At 37.2% G+C, this 22,858-nt stretch overlaps 1 non-coding gene across 1 annotated transcript; it reads right to left on the bottom strand.

Annotated features, from left to right (window-relative positions):
- Positions 1–17,494: 17,494 nt before the first annotated feature.
- LOC135151903 (small nucleolar RNA R71) lies at positions 17,495–17,601 on the bottom strand. Its single transcript, XR_010290810.1, has one exon. It is a non-coding gene; the product is annotated as a small nucleolar RNA R71 (small nucleolar RNA).
- Positions 17,602–22,858: the final 5,257 nt, after the last annotated feature.

Here is a 22,858-nt window from a genome sequence, read left to right as displayed (position 1 = left end):
CATCCCCGTAGAATCTTGAACGCAAAATCAACACAATACTTTTACAAGACAAAAGGAATATAAGCACTGCTTTATTTATAGAGTGCAATATGTTTATAGCCTTATTACTAAAATCGTGGAAGGACATGACAATAAAACTGATTAGCAGTTTAAAAACTGAATCTATTTTGATAGAAGGACATGTCTATAATATTCGTCGATCCTTGATACTGATTATTGTAAACACTAAATATAAAAGTCTTTCCTGACTTAATTTTTAAAAGTGTTATTACCAGTTCTTTTGTACACACAAGTATGGTAATTTTTGCCAATTTTTTTGTTAAAATAGTTAAGAATGGGTTGTAAGTTAGAAAACCAGGCTAAAAATTTAATTTTTACTTCCAATCGGCCTCACTGAAAATCTATGGGGATTTTTTTTATAAATCTATATATGCCAACAATTTGAATATATGTTGTCAATTAAAAAATATTAGATTGGTCGATATAATATATTTAATATTTATTACAATATTGTTTGGACTACATTTAAAAAATTAAAAGTCTTTCCTGACTTATTTTTGTACACAGAAGTATGGTAATTTTTGCCTATTTTTTTGATAAAATAGTTAAGAATGGGTTTTAAGTTAGAAAATCAGGCTAAAAATTTTATTTTTACGTCTAATCTCCCTCACTGAAAATCTTCTTTATTTTTTTATAAAATCTCTATACCCCAACAATTTGATTATATGTTGTCAATTAAAAAATGTAAGATTGGCCGCTATAATATCATTAATATTTATTCAAAATTGTATTGACTATATTAAAAATAGTGTAAGTACAGTAGTGGCCAGGATACTGGGTAATAATAGTACAGACAGTGTATAATTTTTTTTGCCAGCATGGCTATAAGAATTTCATATATTCGGTCTAGATTTATGATTAACAATATATGGAGCATATTTAAAAAGGTAAAAAAATCTGTGTATTGCCATTTGACATACTGAAAATTAAAAAGACGACATTTTATTTTGTTGACTGCTCACCATTTTATTATATTGTATGTGAACAAATTTCACAAATGGACTGATCTTTATAATTTAGGTACTCCGGTATAACTGTGCTTTAACAAAGTTCAATAGGACTTTCTACTCTTAACATAAAAAAATAAAATTAAATAAATATAATAAGGAAATAATAAAAGGCAAGAGTCTGTTTCTGGCTTGAGAAATTTATACTCGGGTATTGCTTGCAATTAAATTCTATGTAATAAAATTATCCAGCGGCGTTTATACTCGGGTATTGCTTGAGACAATATTTTTTTAAAAATATTATAGGCAGTCGAATATTATCATCACATAGTTTTAAGTGTAAAAAGATATGGTTTTCAAACTACAGGGTAAGATTTTTATGAAATCTCCCTTTCCTTAAATGTCATGAGAGATCTTATGAGTATAATAATCTAAGTCACAAATTACGTCTTTTTAAATATGGATGCCAATTATCTTAATTGATTGCTACGCAAAACATAAGAGCATCTGCATATATACTCTTCCAACATACCAGTAATAAGAGATAGAATATTTCATTTTTTATATTTATAAAAGCATATCTATATATCTATATATATTTTCAGTTAATATCATTAACGGATCGTAAAAAACTTGACTAGAATATTTTAACTGATTTTATGGAATCAAAATTTCATAATCAGCGATTACAACAAACCATTACTCTATATATATAGCCCTTCATAACACCTATAGTTGTCACAAAGACCAAAACTATGGAGACTTGCATACATATGCTCAACAACTCCACGCTTGAATGGACAATCAGAGTTCGCGTTACAAGTGTTTGGCCAACTATATCATCATTTACAGATGCTGTAAGAGGATACAACCTTATTCTCCTTGATCGCCATGTAAGATGTTCTCATTATTCTGGTAAACATGTTACAATTGCCTCGCACTTTTGATGTGTCATGAGATCGTTAATTGTTTATCGTTGTGCCATAAAATCTCCCTGGGCTTATTTTATAGCCCATCATATTATTTGGGCTTTATCTGGGCTTACTGGGATCATCTGGTTAAGGATAACGGGCTTCACCATGGCTGGATGAATCATTGGAGGTGTATAGGAAGGTATACGGACTAGCATTGGAAGCATAATGGAGGCTGCCATCAACATGGGGTTGCACCTGAAGGCGCTTTAGGGGTTACCTCTGCTAGGGGTTACCGCTAAGTGCATCCTGGCTTGCAGCTACAGGGCTGCAGTTAGGGGATGCCGCTATGTTAGGTCCGGAAACGATTGTAGAAGGAGGGGGTTGAATACAATCGTCACTAAAATCACGGTGGAATAATCTGATTTGAATTGAACTTGTTAATCAGATTTTAATTAATTAATATAACAATGTTTTAAGTCGTTATATAATTAATAAGGTTCGTTTTAATGTCCACTAAAGTTCGTAGAATAAATTCGACAGGATGTATTCTAGTTTAGTGATTAAAACAACCGAGTGATCAAAGCACATAAAACTGTGGATATAACAATAGCAAGTTACAAACAACTTGAAAGCTTTTACAATGCTTGAACACTTTACAAATGAAGAAATGAAGCCATATTTATACGCAAATCACTTGGATCTAGGTATGACAAAAAAAAAGGAATGACTTTCTAGCTTATGAATGACATTATAATGGAAGATATGACATTATTACACAAAGCCATGCCATAAAACAAAGAAGGAATGACATTTATAAGGAATGTCTTACTGCCAGGGGCGGTATGACATTTCTACTCTTCATTTGGAATGACTTTACCAAAGAAAGCCATTCGGTTGAGCTTTGTATGACATTTTAAGTCATATTAATGCAAGTCATACGCGCACAAGAGAAATGTCTGAATATAGGACACGGTATGACATTTTAATGTCATACCAGAGAAAGTCTGATAGCCACAACGGTATGACTTTCTATAAGTCATACAACAGCACACGGTATGACTTCTTAAAGCCATGCCAACAATGTCTGTTGTACAGACACGATATGACTTTTTAAAGTCATGCTGAGAAAGTCTAAACCAATGACACGGTATGACATTCTCTGAGAATGTCATGCCGAGTCATTTAATCAATAAAACCTTTATTTTAATTGAATAAATACTCAATAATTACACACTTAATTATATTAATTATATAAATTCATAAATTAAATTAATTCGAAGGTGAATCAATTTAATAAATAAATTATACAACTAATTTAATTATTTTGATAAGTGAAATAATTAACTAAACCCTAGAATATGATTTCTTCGAGAATCAACCATCTTCATCTGAACCTCTCCCACACCAAACACACTCCCAAATCATACCACAAACACAATCAACCTCACAACCACTTCATTCCGACTCTCCCATCAACCAGGAGCTGTAGTCCTTTCTCCAGGACCTACAGGTAGCTCAGGTACTTTCTAACCTCTCATATAATTTTAATGTTGATACGTCGGATTATGTTTGTGACCTTGATTTTGTTTACCAGCATGCCAGCAATGAACCTGACAACACACAGGTTCATAACCAAGCTGATGATTCTCTTCGACCAACTCTCGTTCCTCCAAACACATCAACCAACACTTCTGTTAGGTCCAAAGTATCGTAGAAGGGAGGGTTGAATACGATACTCACTACAATTTAAAATTCTTTCGAGTCTTGCGGATAAATAAATTGCAGTCCTGTAATGGGTTTCGTGTTCCGGATATATGTCGTGTCGGTTTCTGAGGATATGAAAATATTAAACCAACACACAATATTTTCAAGTTATATCTGTATATTGGTAAATACCTCGAAGGGTGCTATAAATCCAAACCCGAAGGTTGGCTACAATGGCTACTACTACGTACACTCACAAACCCTAGCTTCTAAATATATATATATATATATATATATATATATATTACAAATTTAAGCTATGATTTATTTGTGTGTAGTAGTGTGCAAGGCACAAAGCCATTCCACCATAAAAGTGGTGGAGAGTGTTACAAATGAGAACAAAATCCTTGGGTATTTATAGGCTTTTCATAAACTAACTATGGTTAAGCCAGGTGATCCAAGTTGCGCCAAATACAATATATATATATATATATATATATATATATATATATATATATATATGTATGTATTGAACTTGCGCCAATGAAGCTGCGCCAATTCATATATACATATATATATATATATATATATATAGTAAAGTTGCGCCATACAGTATGATACTGTAAGTTTACTTAGAAAAAATTCCAAGTAAAGTAAACTTGCGCCACCTTTGACCTTTAGGTCAAAACCTGCGCCAAGGAGGAGTTTACTGGGTCCAGTGTTTGATCACTTAAAATTTATTCTAAGTGTTCAAACTTGCGCCACTGTTGTATATAGGAGAAGTCAAACCTTGCGCTGGTCAAATATTGCGCTCCAAGGGCTTCCCTGTATACTGACTTAGAAATTATCTAAGTTAAAAGAAACTTGCGCATCACAGTGAAGTATATCACTGTTGTCTCTCTTTTGACTTCAATCTTGCGCCAAGACTTGAACTTGCGCCTTCTTGCACACTGGAGACAGAGTTATATACTTAGAGAAATTCTAGGTCTGTGAACTTGCGCCTGTACATTAGAGGACTCTACTGTTATCTCTCCTCGGACTTCTTCCAGGTCAAATGTTGCGCCTTTGATTTCACTGTAAAGATACTTAGAAAATATTCTAAGTGTAGTGAACTTGCGCTTGATACAGCAGAGAACTCCACTCTTCTCTCTCCTCCCTGCACATGCAAACCCTAGGATGCCCTAGACACATGACATCATCCCAACATGCATGCATATATAATATAATATATTATGTTGTGTTTATAGTAATAAAAAATATATATATAAATATATATATACACACACACACACACACACACACACACACATATATATATATATATATATTATTTATATGAACATATAATAATATATATACATATATTTAAATATATTCTCATATATTTAAATATATATAATATATAATTATATGTAAATACAAATACATATATATCTATAAATATATATAGAGATATATATAGTTATTTATAAATATAAATATAAACATAAATAAAGATAAATATATATAAATATATACATATGTTTAAAAACATATATACACATATATTATATATATTATATTTAATTAAATATACATATATACATATATATAAATATATTTGTACATATACAAATATATAAGTGCACACATATATAGAAACTGTTACATATTTGTTGATGTCACAGGTATCTAACTTGTTTAGTGTGCAGAAGCAAATATCAGAGTTTAGCTGGAAATCAGAGTTTAACGACTGCCAGCTGGATCAGAGTTTAAGCAATGATCAGAGTTTGCAGGCGGCTGATTTTCAGGAGCATATCTGACTAAGTAAGGAAGATAAAGATCAAGAGAGATTGTGCAGATCAGGACAACAGAAGGATAGCTACTGATTAGATTATTTTAGGAAACAGATAATTATAAATCAATCAGTAGATATCATGTAACTGTGTATATAAACACAGCTTAGGGTTTACTCTAGAGAAGTTGAATATTGAATATCATTCGTGTAACCTAGCAGCTCTTAGTGATAACATATAAATCACTAAGAGATTATTTGTAAGCTACTGTGAATTGTGAATAAGAGATTAGTTGATTTATTCTCTTATACTTGTGTTTTGTCTTTGACTGTGTTCACTATATTATCCTATATAGTGAGTTTATTCGGCCTAACAAGTGGTATCAGAGCCTGCTCTATTGATATACCTACAGTGAGATCTTAATCACACAGTCGTGTCTGAGAAATCACAAAACAGTAGATATGAGTCACTTAGGGTTCCGGTCCTCAGGGCATCTGAATATTCTGTCTGGAGAGTAAGAATGATCATGTTTCTGGAATCAACAGATCCAGAATATCTAGATAGGATTTATGATGGTCCACACATGCCAACAAAGCTTTCTGTTGCAGTGGGAGATGAACCCCAGAAGATGGTCCCTAAAGAAAAGAAGGACTATACTCCAGAGGACATCTCATCAATTAGTAAGGATGCAAAGGTGAAGCATTTGTTGCATAGTGCTCTAGACAATGCCATGTATAACAGGGTAATTGGATGCAAAACTGCAAAGGAGATATGGGATGCTTTGGAAGTCAGATGTCAAGGAACCAAAGCCATCAAAAAGAACAGAAGAACGATACTTACTCAAGAGTATGAACACTTTGATTCAAAATCTGGTGAATCACTGACTGATCTTTATGACAGGTTTGTCAAGCTGCTGAATGACTTGTCTCTTGTGGATAAAGAATATGATTTGGAAGATTCAAATCTCAAATTTCTACTTGCTCTTCCTGAAAAGTGGGATTTGAAGGTAACCACTATAAGAGACAACCATGACCTTGAAGAGATGTCTCTGGATGACATCTTTGGAAGGTTGAAAACTCATGAACTTGAAATGGAGCAAAGAAGCAAACGACATGGTGGGAAACCCAAACCAGTTGCTCTAAAAATTCAAGAAGAAACAGTTGTGAAAAGCAAGGGAAAAGCTCATGTCAAAAAGTCTGATACTGAGTCATCAAACTCTGATGATGACTCAGACTCTGATATATCTTCAGACTCTGATGACAGTGATACATAGATGATGCAGCTGGCAGCACTGATGGTAAAAAGCTTCAAGAAGATGGCTTACAAGAACTTCAACAAAGGGAAGAAGTTCTCAAGGAAAGACAGAAACTCTGATAGGAAGGTCTTCAAAAGGAATGAAGTCAAAGAAGAAAAATCTGGAAAATCTGATAAGTCTAAATACACCTGCTTCAATTGTGGAGAGAAAGGCCATTTTGCAACTGAGTGCAAGAAAGCTAAGAAAGAAAAGGAACAGGCCTTTATCACAAAGAAAAGAAGCTGGGCAGACTCATCAGAATCAGAGGAAGAAGTCAACTATGCCTTGATGGCAAACATGGACAACAGCACTGAGACTGTTGAAACTAAGGTACCTCGTTCCACTCTTGCTTTTGATACTGAGGATATAACTGAGTTAAGATTGTTTCTTAAAACTCTGCATGTTAGTTATAGAGATCAGACTTTAGAAAATGACAGACTAAAATCTGAGATCTTAGATGTCAAGAAAAGGAATGATTATCTTGAAAAGGAACTAGTTCAGATGCTAGAAGTTCAGAAGGAAAGAGATGATTCTATCTTTGTTAAAAATGAACACTTAAAGAAAAATGCTTCTCTTGAATCAGAACTTATTAAGGAAAAAGAGATAATCAGAACTTGGACTAACTCAGGGAAGACTACTCAGAATATCTTAGAAAGTGGAAACTGGAAAAAAGGGTTAGGTTACTCTGATAAAAATGAAGCTGAGTCATATAAACAAGAAACCATTAAAATTGAAAAACCTAGGGTAGTTCCAGTAAGATTTGTTGCAGAATCAAAGACTCAGAACAAATCAAAGACTGATATACTTAAACAGGTTAACATTGGTTTGATGACTCAGAAACAGCTTAAGCATAAGCTCAAGGAGGTTAAGAAAGAAAACAGGATTAAGGAACCTAGGAAAAATAGGAATGGAAAGGTTGGAATAAACAAAAGCAACAGTTACATGCCTATTCCAAATGCTCCTAGGAAAACTTGTCATAATTGTGGTAATCCTAATCATCTTGCTTCTTTTTGCAGGAAAAATAAGGACATAAATGCTATGTCTCCAAAATCAGAAGTTAAGACTAGGAATACTAGATTTAGACCAGAGAATCCTTGTTTTCATTGTGGTAGTTTATGGCATTCCATTTACACTTGTAAGGAATACCATAGTTTATATTATGATTATTATGAGTTGAAACCTTCTTTGAAGAAAAAAATTGATTCTCCTAGTTCAACATCTGTTAAAAAGTCTATTAGCACAAACTCTGATTTAAACTCTGATAAATCTTCCGCTGCTAGTGTTAACAAACTTAACAAGAACAAAGGATCCAAGCAAGTCTGGGTCCTTAAAACTAATCATTAGTTGTGTATGTGATTGCAGGGCAACAGGAAGAACATCCTAGTTCTGGACAGTGGATGCTCAGGACATATGACAGGAAATAAAGCCCTGCTATCAGACTTTGTGGAGAAGGCTGGCCCAAATGTTTCTTATGGAGATGGCAACATAGGGAAAACTTTGGGATATTGGCAATATCAATCTTGGAAATGTCATCATTCAATCTGTAGCTCTGGTCTCAGGACTTAAGCACAATCTGCTGAGCATAAGTCAAATCTGTGACAGAGGATATCATGTTGATTTCCTGGAGGAACACTGTGAGGTTATCAGTAAAACCACTGGAAAAGTTGTTCTAAAAGGATATAGACATGGGAACATCTATGAAGCAAAGCTATCTTTAAACTCTGAAAGCTCTGCAATCTGTCTACTTGGCAGAGCCAGTATTGAAGAAAGCTGGAACTGGCACAAGAAATTATCTCACCTGAACTTCAATAATATAAATGAGCTTGTGAAGAAAGATCTTGTGAAAGGACTTCCAAAATCAGTTTTTACTCCAGATGGACTCTGTGATTCCTGTCAGAAAGCAAAACAGAGGAAGTCTTCATTTAAAAGTAAAACTTAGTCCTCAATTCTTGAGCCATATCATCTGCTTCATGTTGATCTTTTTGGACTAGTAAATATAATGTCCATTGCAAAGAAGAGATATACTCTGGTCATTGTTGATGAATTTACCAGATATACATGGGTATATTTTCTACACAGCAAGGATGAGACACCATCTTTATTGATTGAGCATGTCAGACAGCTGAACAAAATCTCTAAAGATGCAGTAAAGATCATCAGAAGTGATAATGGAACTGAGTTCAAGAATTTTAAAATGGAGGAGTTCTGTAAAGAAAATGGCATTAAATAGGAATTTTCAGCACCTGGAACACCTCAACAAAATGGTGTTGTAGAAAGGAAGAACAGAACTCTGATTGAAGCTGCTAGAACCATGTTGGAGGAAGCAAAGTTACCAACCTACTTCTGGGCTGAAGCTGTGCAATCTGCTTGTTTCACACAGAATGCAACTCTGATTAACAAGCATGGAAAAACTCCATTTGAAATGGTCAAAGGCAGAAAACCAAATCTCAAATACTTCCATATTTTTGGATGTAAATGTTTTGTTCTGAAAAATCATCCTGAACAGCTAACCAAATTTGATTTAAAAGCTGATGAAGGAATTTTTGTTGGTTATCCTTTATCAACAAAAGCCTTCAGAGTTTACAATCTGAGAACAAGGGTAATCATGGAATCCATTCATGTGTCCTTTGATGATAAGAAAATTACTAGAATGGAAGATTTTGAAGATCATGAGCAACTGAGATTTGAAGATGAAGATGCATTCTCTGATTCCATAAACTCTGACTCTGAAACAACATCAGAACATTTCACTTCAACTCATCAACCTCAAGCACATGTTGAGGGGGAGCACTTTCAAAATGAAAATCTGGATGAAAATGTTGCAGACTCGGCAGAAAACTCAAACTCTGATTCTGACTCCTCAAACTCTGATCATTCTGCATCAGAGAATCATGAGAACACATCTTCAGGGGGAGCATCAGAAACTCAGAATGCTCATGGAGATAGCATGAATAATGGGGGAGAGGCATCAGAGAATCAAAATAATACTGGCATGGATCATGGGGGAGGATCTAGTTCCAGAAATCAACTGCCACGTGAAAGGAAATGGACAAAGTCTCATACACCAGATCTGATTATTGGAGATCCAGATGCTGGGATACAGGCCAGAACTGCAACAGCAAATGAGTGTTTATTCCATTCCTTCCTATCTCAGACAGAACCAAAGAAAGTGGAAGAAGCTTTAAAGGATGTAGACTGGGTAACAGCAATGCAGGAGGAGTTAAATGAATTTGAGAGAAATAAAGTCTGGACACTTGTACCAAGACCAAAGAACAGATCAATAGTTGGTACTAAGTGGGTTTTCAGAAACAAAACAGACAGTGATGGTGTAATCACAAGAAATAAAGCTAGACTGGTAGCTAAGGGATATTCTCAACAAGAAGGAATTGACTATGATGAGACCTTTGCCCCAGTTGCCAGATTAGAAGCAATCAGAATTTTCTTGGCTTATGCAGCACACAAGAAATTCAAAGTTTTTCAGATGGATGTAAAGAGTGCTTTTCTCAATGGGGAGCTGGAGGAAGAAGTATATGTTAAACAACCTCCAGGATTTGTGGACACAAAATTTCCGGATCATGTCTACAGATTGGATAAAGCACTGTATGGACTAAAGCAAGCACCAAGAGCATGGTATGAAACTCTGGCTCAATTTCTTTTGGACAGTGGTTTCAACAGAGGTACGATTGATAAAACTTTATTTTATCTCAACCATGGTAATGATCTGCTTTTAGTCCAAGTCTATGTAGATGATATCATTTTTGGATCTACTAATCCTAAACTCTGTGAGAGATTCTCAAAGCTTATGCAGTCCAGATTCAGATGAGCATGATGGGAGAAATGAGCTATTTTCTGGGACTTCAAGTCAAACAGACTGATGAGGGTATTTTCATTAATCAGTCTAAATATACCAGGAACCTGCTAAAGAAATTTGGCATGCAGGATAGCTCAGCTGCTACCACTCCAATGGCAACTGCCACTAAGTTAAATAAAGATACTGGTTCACCAGTAGAAATTACTAACTACAGAGGTATGATAGGCTCACTGTTATATCTGACTGCTAGCAGACCTGATATCATGTTTGCAACCTGTCTTTGTGCAAGATTTCAAGCAGATCCAAGAGAACCACACCTTGTAGCAGTCAAAAGGATTTTCAAATATCTCAAAGGAACAGTTGAGATGGGACTCTGGTATCCCAGAGAATCAGACTTTACACTGATTGGTTACTCTGATGCAGATTTTGCAGGATGCAAAATAGACAGAAAAAGCACAAGTGGAAGCTGTCAATTTCTTGGAGGAAGACTGGTTTCCTGGTTCAGTAAGAAACAAAAGTCAATTTCTACATCCACTGCAGAAGCAGAGTATATTGTTGCAGGAAGCTGCTGTGCTCAGATTTTATGGATGAAGAATCAATTACTGGACTATGGGTTAACTTTGAATCAAATTCCTATTTATTGTGATAACCAAAGTGCTATTGCTATGATAGGAAATCCAGTACAGCATTCCATGACCAAGCATATCAGCATAAGATATCATTTTATCAGAGAGCATGTGATGGAAGGGACAGTAGAACTTCATTTTGTCCCAACAGATCAGCAGTTGGCAGATATCTTCACCAAACCTCTGGCTGAAGCAACATTTACAAGGCTTGTAAATGAATTAGGGATGATCTCTGGTCCTCTCTAAACTCTGATACATTGCATGATTAAATATCTGTTAGTAATTGTTGATAACTTGATCTGCAACTGCATCTGTTACTCTCTGATCTAAATTCTGATGATTATGCACTGATATGACAAACTCTGATATTTAAACTCTGACCCGACAAACTCTGATGTCTTAAATTTTCACTGATGAAGGATATTCTTGTATATAATATGTTGCAAATACCTGAATTAGATCATGAAAAACTCTGGAGTCTAATTTTTGAGACATTACATATGTGGAAATCCTTGCTACACAAAACATGATTAAATTTGTTACTTAGACTGCCTCACTTCTTGAAAATTAGATAAGTACTCAGTGAAGAATTTGCTTTACTCCCCTCATGAGCTAAGAGTAATTAGGTCTTAGACATGGATCACAAATTTGTTTCCTCTCAGAAAAGAAAAAGAAAAGACAAGAAAAGAAAAGACAAGAAGAGAAAAGAAAAGAAAAGAAAAGAAAGATATTTCAGGTACTCCTTTGAGATCTTAGAAATTCTGTGAAAGGAAAGATCCATGTGCACTACTGGTATTAAGCAAAATGCATCAGAAAATTGTATTTTTCTTGGTGACCTTTCACATTCTCTGATTACTGGAGAAATACACTGAAACAAAAATCTGATGAAGGTTATGACTCACTTACCCTGAGAAGTTTCCTTTGAAAAGATACTTGTCTTACAAACGAGAGAAACTTTAAACTCTGATCTAATATGTGAGACACTCGGCTTATGAGATGGTTAAATCATCTTCTGTACATCTGATTCTTTCTAATTTTACTCAAGAAATTTGTCAATCTCTGTTACAATTAGAATAATCATGACAACACACACCTCACATTCCATATCTGTGATTAACACAAATTTATGACATTGAGTGATTTTTGATTAAGTTCAAATAATTGTTTGCAAACTCTGAGGAAAATTTGGTTGCCAGATTTTCCGTATCTCTAATCAGTGCAAAATTTTCTGACTAATCGTTGTTTTGTCTCATAATCTGCCATTTATTTAAACTCTGGTCAATAGTCAAACTTCTGATTCAAGTCGGAGTTTAAATTAAATGAATTTTGGTCAGGTAAATATTAGATTTAATTGTCAAACGGTATAAAATCCATTTGAATTCCTGAGTGGAGAAAAACACGGTGAATAATTGTGTTTTCTCGGAAATTGGTGCACAGTAATACATGCTTACACTTCACTATCACGCTTGTCATGATTACACTCCACTACCGCTTACTCTGACCACTGTGCATCTGCCACGTGCCCCACTAACGCCGAGATCAGAATTTCGTGTATACACTCATATATATCGATTTTGAATTTTTAACTCTTCACTTTTCACACACGATTTTTACTCTCTCTCTCTCTCTCTAAAACCCACTTCTCATTTTCTCACCAGCATTCTGTCGAACACCTTACCTGCATTACCTAAAACTCTCATTCTCTTTTCAGAAATCATGTCGACAACTGCTTTCGAGTTCGATGGAGCAAAGTTTGTCACCAACAACTACTCAGCCATTCTGGATAACGATGAAGCCCCCAAAGAGTTTCATCTTATTCAAGATTTCTTGGCTCACAGTGAGCTGATGTATGCTCTGACCCAGCCAGAGCTAATCTCTCCTTCTCAGGTTCTCACCTTCTGAAGGACAGCAAATTACGATGATGGAGGTGAAAATGGTTCCCCATCTCTCACCTACGATTATGAGGGCCAAGAGTATGTTGTTTCACCAGCAACTGTCAGGAAGGCTCTTCATCTTCCTGAAGAGAAGAAGTTTGATTCATCAGTCCCTACTCAAACTCTGAGGGACATGATGGTTTTTCTTGGGTATTCTGCTAGCACAGACAAGATGGGGGAACTTAAGCGTCCACACCTCTGCAAGGAGTGGAGTTTTTTCTATGACTGCATAACCAGGGCTTTTGGCAACAAGTGCAGCAATTTTGATGCCATTCCCATCTTCAGTCAGCAAATCGGGTATTCTCTGATCCACAATCTCAAATTTGATATTGCCACATCTATCTTGAGATTTATTGGTGAAAGGAGAAATGAAAATATGAATATTGTCTATTATGCAAGATTTTGTCAGCTTATATTTTCTTAATGCTTCCCTGATGTGCCTATTCCTGAAAATGGAAATGAACTCCCATTTAAGATCACCAAAAGAGCTTTTATTGATCTGATTAAGAAAGATAGTAAGAAGACCAATGTACCTGTATTTGCTATTCCTGTGACTATACAGGATAAACTGAAAGTAGCTTTACCTGACAAGTATGAAGCTTTATTCTCTGATGAAAATATCCCACAGCCTCCATCTCCTGCTCATGAACCAGTTGCAAAATCTGACCCCAAACCAACCTCTGGTTCTTCCCAGCAAGGACCAGTTGAAAAATCTTCACCAAAAAGGATACTCAGATCCACCAAATCCCCAACCAAACCCTCACCTCCTCCCAGAAAAAGAAGATTTCTACAGAAAATTTCAGACTCTGAATCAGATGAAGAAATTCCTCCTCCTCCACCAGCAAAGAAACTGAGAAAGAAAATCAAGCCAACCACTGTTACTGATCTGACTGTGGAGCCACCTCAGTTAGAGGATCCTGAACAAGCCTTGATTCCATTCTCTGATCAATCTGCAGAGCCAATATTGATTGAACCTCTTTCTGCAATGCCACTTGACACAACTGCAGCTTACAAAAAAATGTCAGAGTCAACCTATGATCACAATGATCAGACAGAGGGAACCAAGTCTGTTGAAGAAAGAATTGCAGCTGATACTGATATATCAGAAAGACCCTCTGATGCTCCAAGCAAATCAGAGGATGCACAGATAGAAATGGTCCTCCAGCTAATTCAGGATTCTCTGGTTCAACTTGAAGATATTGTTGCAGCTCCTGCTCAGGAGATTCATATGGCTGAAAACTCTGATGCAGCTACTGAAGCTCTGGAGTCACATACTTTGAGTGTTTTTCTTGATGCCATTGATGATGATGAAGTAACAGAAGTTACATCAACTCCCATTCAAGCTCCTGGTCTACATTTTATAATCTCTGAGCCAGTCAGAGAAACTACACCAGAAAGGGCCGATTCCTCACTTAAGGCACTATCACCAGTCAGGGAATCCTCTCCTAGTATAGCTCCTACAGTTCCAGGTTCCCCACTTCCATCCTCTGAGCCTGCCAGAAGAAGAATCTGCCACTTATCTTATAATTACAGGATGTGCAGAACTACATCTCCTTCTGTTGAGGACAGACTTACTTCTATTGAGGCCACTCAGACTTCAATGCAGTATACTCTGGCGGATTTGAGTGCTTCTGTGGCACAGCTGGTTCAGGTTCTCACCTCTGCTGATGTCAAAAAGGGGGAGAAAACATCCAAAGACAAATGCAAACTTGATCAGACAATAAAAAGGAAAAAGCCAGATGATGATGAGGAAGAAAAAGGGGAGATGAACAAACAGCAAAAGCTGCTGCAGATCAAAGAAACAAAGAGGAGTAGTAAAGAAGCAGCAAACTCTGATAGACCACCCAGACAATCTCAAAGACAGAAATCTGTGGGACTGACTGTTATGACTCAAGCACAGAGTATAAGCAAAGCAGTCAGAGATTCAAATGCTATATCTAAAGAAATAAATCTTGTGAACTCTGAGGTGGAAAAGAAGAAAGAGAAATTGATTGCTGAAACTGATAAGATGATTGAAGCTGGAGACCCTGAGTCTCAGAAATTTTGTCAAACTCTGAAGTTCAGAGGCAGAGAAACTACTCTTTTCTATAAATCTCCTTCCTTGCAAGCAATTGATGAAGGCATGGCAAGGAAAATATTCGAAAAAGAAAATCCAGGAGTAGATATTGAAGCCATCAGACTTGAAGAAGAAAGATTGGCTGCTGAGAAGAAGGAGATCAGCAAAACAAAATCTGATGAGCAAAGACAGATTACTGATCCCTCACAGAAGATTCCAAAGCAAAAGGGAATAGTAATCAGTGAGGTGAACTACACTGATATCAACAGACCAAGAACCAGATCTCAAACTCTACCTGAGTCTGACTCAAAAGACAACGGAAAGAAACCAGTTGATGTAGTTCCTCCAGTTCCTTCTATGCCAAAGAAGTCAATAATTACATTAGCACCAGAGAATCCTACTAAGAGGATGATCAAGCTGAGCAAGAATGTACACATAATTGCTAATGTCTCTGATCAAGCAGAAGAAAAGGAAGTTGGATTGGCCAGAAGAAGAAAAGGTGAATTTAAGTCAATTCCTGAGAAAACTTTAACCGCTGACATTGCTCAAGTTAAAGCTCCAGTAACTGAAGAAAGGATTGAAGACACCAAAGTTTCCTGGTTGAAATTAAACTCTGAGAAGACTCAAGATCATCAGAAGAAGAAGAGTTTATATGGGAGTCTTGGTACAAGTTTATACAAGGAAAGCCCAATGCTCACCAGAGTAAGAACTCATGGAACCCGAGGGAAGGAAGCTTATGACTCAACTGGTCTTGGTCACAGAAAAGAAAAGATTCAAACAGGCTCAGCAACTACTTTCAGAGATCCTTATCCTCTGACTGAAAAAGTAGGAGAAGCTGTTACACAGAAGGATCTTGACAAAGTTGAGTCAGTACAGATTTTGATGGACACTCATGATGGGCCAGAAGATAAAGAAAAGATTGCTATATTTCTGGAATCTGGCAGTGTGTATAGAATATCAGAAGCTGATTTATTGCTGAAATATCTGAGAGAGCTGGAACATTTTCACTACATGTTGGAGATCAAGAATGAAGCTACTCAGAGGTGGTCAGATCTGATGAAGAGAACAATCAGTGAAAAGAGAAGATTCTATGGAGTAAAGTCTGATGAGGAATACATTCCACAAATAGCTCAAGATGATGGTTCTAAAATTAGCATGGAAAAGAATAGCTCTGTGATGGAGACTATTGCAAACACCAGAATCTTGGGTTATAACAATGAAGCAGACATGCCTAGAGTTATTCAGCTTGGAGAAGCAATGCAGAGAAGCAAAGTGAATGCTTTGAGAGCAGCTATCTATCAAACTGGGGATGAAACTGAAGAACTCAGAAATGTCAAAGCCCAGATGATCCAGACTTTGAAGCTGAAGGAAGAAAATCTGATCAACCAGTTTGTTAGAGAAAGCTATGGATATAGGTTGATTTGATAGATAGTTCTGCTGGTTCTGTAAGTTGTAAATAGTCTGTGAATTATTTATGTTATGCATTTGTCCTTGATTGTTTTTGACATCATCAGTAAATATATAGAACTTGTTCATTCTGTCTAATGCACAAGTTGGGGGAGATTGTTACATATTTGATGATGTCACAGGTATCTAACTTGTTTAGTGTGCAGAAGCAAATATCAGAGTTTAGCTGGAAATCAGAGTTTAACGACTGCCAGCTGGATCAGAGTTTAAGCAATGATCAGAGTTTGCAGGCGGCTGATTTTCAGGAGCATATCTGACTAAGTAAGGAAGATAAAGATCAAGAGAGATTGAGTTCAGTGAACAAGTTTTTGGCGCCGCTGCCGGGGACTCGGTGTTATATTTTAGTTTATGTGCTTGTCATTAGTGGTCGTTAAAGTTCAGTGACTTGGATTCTTTTCTCACTTTTGTTCGTGTGTGTGTTTCAGGTACTTGAGTGACGTGTATGCGAACACGTTCTCAGGCTCGTAATGAAGCATTGTTAAGGAAGAAACGATAGAGATTACTACAATGGTTGATCAACCACCAGTTGCAAATGATACTAAGGCTCTTAAGGCTTTCTCTGAGCCTAAAATCAATGACATTCAGTCGAGCATTATCAGGCCAGCAATTCAGGCCACCACTTTTGAGATCAAACCGAGCACTATTCAGATGGTGCAGAACTCAGTGCAGTTTGGGGGTTCTCTGATTGAGGATCCTAATACGCATATTCGGGACTTCATTGAGATCTGCGACACTTTCAAGTTCAATGGTGTTACTGACGATGCCATCAGATTGAGGTTTTTTCCATTCTCTCTGAGAGATAAAGCTAAAGGATGGTTGCATTCTCTTCCTGCAGGATCTATTACGACATGGGAGGATCTGGCTCAGAAATTTCTTTCTAAGTTCTTCCCTATGGCCAAAACAGCTGCAATGAGGAATGCTATCACTCAATTCTCTCAGCTATCTGGTGAAACTTTATGTGAAGCATGGGAACGCTACAAGGAGATGCTGCGAAAGTGCCCACATCATGGGATGCCTGATTGGATGGTGATAAATTGCTTCTATAATGGCTTGGGTCCTCAATCGAGGCCAATGCTCGATGCAGCATCAGGTGGAGCTCTATGGGCTAAGAGCTATGAGGAGGCTTATGAGTTGATCGAGATGATGGCTTCAAATGAATATCAGAATCCTACTCAGCGTCTTCATCAGGGCAAAGTAGAAGGGATTCTGGATGTTGATGCTACTACAGCCTTGACTGCGCAAATCAAGGCTCTTACTATGAAGATGGATTCTTTGGTAAACTTGGGGATTCAGCAGCCACCTTCAGTTTGTGAGCTTTGTGCGGGTACACATTCCACTGATCAGTGTGCCATATCTAGCGAGTCAGCTCAGTTTGTTAGCAATTTTCAGCGATCTCAGCAGCCAGCTCCGGCTACTTATCACCCGAATAATCGAAATCATACGAATTTCAGCTGGAGCAATAATCAGAACTTCGTGCCACAACAGCAACAACAATTTCAGCAGCAAGGAGCTAGACCTTTCAACCCTTCTGGTTTTCAACAACAGTTTGCACCGAAGCAGCAATTCCATCCACCTGGATTCCAGCAACAAAATCATGGGGTGGCTGGACAGTGTTCCAACGAACGATCTGAATGGGAAGAGATGAAATTAATGATTAAAAGCCAAGCGGTGTCAATCAAAACTTTGGAGAATCAGATTGGGCAGATTGCTAACGCGTTGATAAACAGACCACAAGGAACGCTTCCTAGTGATACCGAGGCCAATCCGGGTAAGAAAGAGATGAAGGAACAGGTACAGGCTGTCACCTTAAGGTCCGGAAAGGTTACGAAGGAAAAAGAATCAGCAACAGAGCAAAACAAGGAAGAGAGTGATCAACAGGTTGAAACACCCGTGCTCTCATCTAAGTCAGATAGTGGAAAAACTGTTGTTGAAGCTGACAAGAATAAAATCAACGAGGAAGCAAGCAAGGATTCAGCCGAGAAATCTAGCCCGAAAGCTGATATTGGGGTCAAGCAAGTGTATCCACCTCCACCTTTTCCGAAGAGACTTCAAAAGCATAAGCTCGACAAACAATTCGCAAAATTTCTAGAGGTCTTCAAGAAATTACAAATCAACATACCTTTTGCGGAGGCTCTGGAACAAATGCCGAGTTATGCTAAATTCATTAAAGGCATTCTATCTCGAAAACTCAAACTTGAGGAATTGGAAACTGTGGCTTTGACCGAGGAGTGTAGTGTTGTGTTGCAACAGAAATTGCCCCCGAAGCTGAAAGATCCGGGAAGCTTCACAATCCCGTGTACTATTGGGCAATTGTCTTTCGACAAGTGTTTATGTGATTTGGGAGCTAGTATCAATCTGATGCCCTTGTCTGTCTTCAAGAAACTTGGGCTGCCGGAGCCGAAACCTACGAACATGTCATTACAACTGGCTGATCGGTCCATCACTTACCGGAGAGGTATAGTGGAAGATGTCTTGGTTAAGGTAGATAAGCTCATCTTCCCTGCTGATTTTGTCATTCTAGACTTTGAGGAGGATAAGAAGATTCCTATTATCTTGGGAAGGCCGTTCTTAGCTACAGGCCAAACTTTGGTCGATGTGCAAAAAGGAGAGCTTACAATGAGAGTGCAAGATCAGAGTGTCACTTTTAAGGTGTTCAACGCAATGAAATTTCCAACCGACGAAGAAGAATGCTTTAAGGTGGAGCCACTAGAAGCTGTTGAAAAGTTTGAGATGGAGCAAAAGCCAAGGCCATGTACCTTAGAGAGCGTCTTAACAGGGGATTCTGATTTCGAAGATGAAGGAGTAGAAGAGCCTAGAAATTTTCAGGAGCATCTTAAACCATCTATTGAAGAAGCTCCTATAATCGAACTCAAGCTACCACCGGATCTCTTAAGTGATGTGCAATTTAGAAGGTTGTCACGGCGCATAGACGACATGCATGAAATTCACTGCCGGTTTGCAAAGGATTTGACTCAGGCTCTTGGGAGTGCTTTTTGAGCCATTGGTGTTGAGGTTGATTGGCCGGTGTTTGGAGATGGCATGGTATATTCACCACCTGATCCTCCACCCGAGGAGGGTGATCCTCCCGACATCTAGGTACGTGTCTATCCTTTTTATCACCTTCAATGAGGACATTGAATATTTTAAGTTTGGGGGTGGTAATCTAAGGACTAGTAGTAGTGTGTGTTCATATAAGCTGCATGATGCATATAGTTTAGCATATTATCTCATATTGTTTGCATATTAGTTAGTTTTTTTTATATGCTTGTGTTTAGTATATGTTAGTAGTTTCATATAGTTGCATTTGCATGAATCTTGAAGTTGTTTCCCAAGTTGATTTCCTATGATGAGTTTATGTGCATAATTTCTTGGCTAGTAATCTTGATCATATGTGATGCCTTGTTACTTGGAAACTGCTTGTGTGAAAATTGTAATTACACTTATGCTCTAGAAATAAGACTTAGACTAACATATTTCTTGAGTCCTTGCATTGAGTCGGGCGTAGAGTTTGGATTATTCCCTTTTTGAACTTAGAGTTTGTAAATCTTAAGTTTGGGGGAGTTAAGGGATAAGTATGCCTTTCTAAAAAAAAGAAAAAAAAAGAAAGAATAAAAATTATCAGGTACTCCTTTGAGATCAATGGGTAAAATGCAATGTCATGTGAAAGGGACGATCCATGTACTTGTGCTGGTATTAAGTGTAAATGTATTAGAAATAGCAAATTCTTGGTGACTTTTCACAACCCTTGATTACTGGAGAAATTCTTGATTAAAAAAAAGAAAAAAAGAAGAATAAGCGAAGTCGAATGGCGGTCGTGACTCATTTACACTGAGAAGCGTCCCAACCTTAGACTTAGCAAGAAAAAGAAAAAAAAATAGAAAAAAATAGGAAAGGCATAAGAATTCTTTAGTGACCCTAAATTGTAGTTGACTCTTTAGTAAAGAAGTGTTTAAGCCTGATTCTGATTAACGGCTCATAGTGAGGACTTTGTTGAAGTTTGATAGTCTTTGTTTTGTTTCACTAGAGAGCATGCTAGCACACACGATGCACTTCACACTTGTAGTGGAAGAGAACTTGGCTAATATGTGATAGAGATGAATGCCGAGAATGTTGCATATTCTGAGGATTCTATGTTAACAAGGATTACACTTCATGATTCGAGTAGACATATAGTTGCATTCATGCATTGCATTAGTAGTTTGTGTGTTTGTCTATGCTTGAGGACAAGCATCGGTTTAAGTTTGGGGATGTGATAAGTGGATTTTATATCCACTTGGAATGCCTTCGTTTCGACTTAAAGTGATGATTTGGCCTCAAGTATGTGGTGTTTTTGATGGGTTCTTGTGGTGTTGTGTAGGTTTCCTAGGAGGAGGATAAAGGGTGGATTAAAGGCTAAAAGGTGAAAGAAACGGCGTAAGGATCGAGCGAGCAAGGAAGGAGAAAAGGGAAGGAAGGTTCCAAGAGCGTTCGGGGCTGCCCAAATGGGGTCTCCACCCCATTTATGGGGTCTCCACCCCGTTCTAAAGGAGAAAAATCTGCCAAGATGGGGTCTCCACCCCACTGATGGGGTCTCCACCCCACTTCAGCAGAATAGAGGTTGCCAAGACGGGGTCTCCACCCCACTGACGGGGTCTCCACCCCATTCTGTTGGGAGAAAAAGCCCGAATTTCCTATTCTTGATCCGTTTGAAGGCCCGATCGCTGTGGGACTTAAATCAAAGCTCAATGGAGAAGTCTAATAACCTAGAATCATTCCAAGGAGCATGTGACGGCTACGAAGAAGATCTAGTTCATAATTTCATCTTTGTAATTCTTCGAAGGAGGCGTAACTTTGGATGCTCATTCGGATTTGTTTCGAAACTCTTGTTTTACTCTTTTAATATTGTTTAGACTATTCCGTACCATGTTTACATTCGAACCCATGATGATGAGTGGTTCGATTATGAACTAATCATTATCGTGGGATTCTAGCGGATTTATATATGGATTTCAGTAGTTGATTTGCCTTAATTATTTGTGTGATGAATGTGACGGACCCAACTTAAATAACCGACTAAAGCATGCATATCGATATATATAATTAAACTACAGAGTTATAAAGATTAATCTACAAGTCTAATCCACAATCCCGGAATCACCAGGAATGAGTATGAACAACAACTAAAGTTATTACAACCCAAATAGAATCCAAATTAAGTCTAAGTCAAACTACAGTTTTTAAATCCCAAAAGTTCAAAAGAAAATAACTAGGGAACTACGAGTTCCCAACCTGTCCCATCATACGGCGGAAAGCAATCCCGTTGCCTGAGGTGGTCTTACGAGCGGTCTGCTTGAAACGGGCCATTCTCGGGTTTCACTGAAGGGTTATAACAACAACAATATATATATGAGCATAAAGCTCAGCAAGTGAAAGCAGTAATAAGACAGTCCACAATATGCAATATAATCAAGTGCAAAAGCAACAATAGATATCACAAGGTATAAACACAGGTAAAGGTGCAATGTGGGATATCAATTTATTGGAATTGGAAACACACAGCGCTACGAGCATTGAGGGGTGATCAGCCCACACCAAGCTCCGAACCACATAAAGTGATTCAACCAGGGAGGATCCTCGGCACACATTGGCCATAAACAGACATCAGGCTCCCCGCTACTGATGCTGCAATAATTGACTGGCGCCTCAGTCTTAATATAAAATTATTATCCAATTCCTTTTAAGGTCATTTCAAATCAAATCATTTTCAAAAGAAGGGGTCTTGATCAAAGACAAGTTATAATCAAGGATGTTTTCAAAATACAAGTGATCTTTCAAAAGTAAAGGATGTTATTAAGATCGGGGTTCCAAATGAGATAATTCAGGTTAATGTGGGGTATCAAGTTCTCATTATTCGTCAAGGGACTATTGGAGTGTAATCATGTGGGTGTAGGGTAATATCACATGAAAAAGGTAATTCAAATGTTAAGGGTATTATTGGAATCCAAAGTGATGATAATGAGGGGTGACAAGGTAATTCAGTCCTAAGTAAACAATAGTTCAACGTTCACAGGGTATACAATTGTAAAACAAGTATAAAGGAAGAGTTTCACTTGCCTGGATAAAGCTTACTAAACTCCTGTATAGATGCTTCTAGGGGTTCCTTGCCTGGCCTCCTACTTGCACCTATAATTAATAGTATCCTCGTCACTAACTACCCTTTCGCGTATAAATGTATATATATATATATATATAAATAAATATATATACATATATATTAAATATACACTTAAA

The sequence above is a fragment of the Daucus carota genome, chromosome 3, assembly GCF_001625215.2.
Source record: "Daucus carota subsp. sativus chromosome 3, DH1 v3.0, whole genome shotgun sequence".
Classification (NCBI taxonomy): domain Eukaryota; kingdom Viridiplantae; phylum Streptophyta; class Magnoliopsida; order Apiales; family Apiaceae; genus Daucus; species Daucus carota.
This window is presented reverse-complemented; position numbering and strand designations above follow the sequence as displayed.